Genomic DNA, 313 nt, shown 5'->3' on the forward strand with positions numbered 1-313 from the left:
GAGGGGGGGGGAGGACTAGATATGTACGTACGGTCATATCCCTCCCTCCCCCCCTTTCTTTTCTTTTTTTTTTTGATTGGTAGGCTTGATTTGAAAAATGGAGCCGATTATACGTTTTGTTTTATTGATTAAGATATTTGCAAAAAGGTCTTTCCTCATCTATTCTTTTCGTAGCCGCGACAAAGATGGGATGAGGGAGACGAAAGCCACTAAAGAAAGGAGAGAGAAATCTTGAAGTCTTCTCTCCAAGGACACAACACACTCTCTCCATCACACCCTTTTTCTCTTCCTTCTTCCATACCCCAGTTCCTCG

The sequence above is a fragment of the Penaeus monodon genome, chromosome 30 (assembly GCF_015228065.2).
Source record: "Penaeus monodon isolate SGIC_2016 chromosome 30, NSTDA_Pmon_1, whole genome shotgun sequence".
NCBI classification, from domain to species: Eukaryota; Metazoa; Arthropoda; class Malacostraca; order Decapoda; family Penaeidae; genus Penaeus; species Penaeus monodon.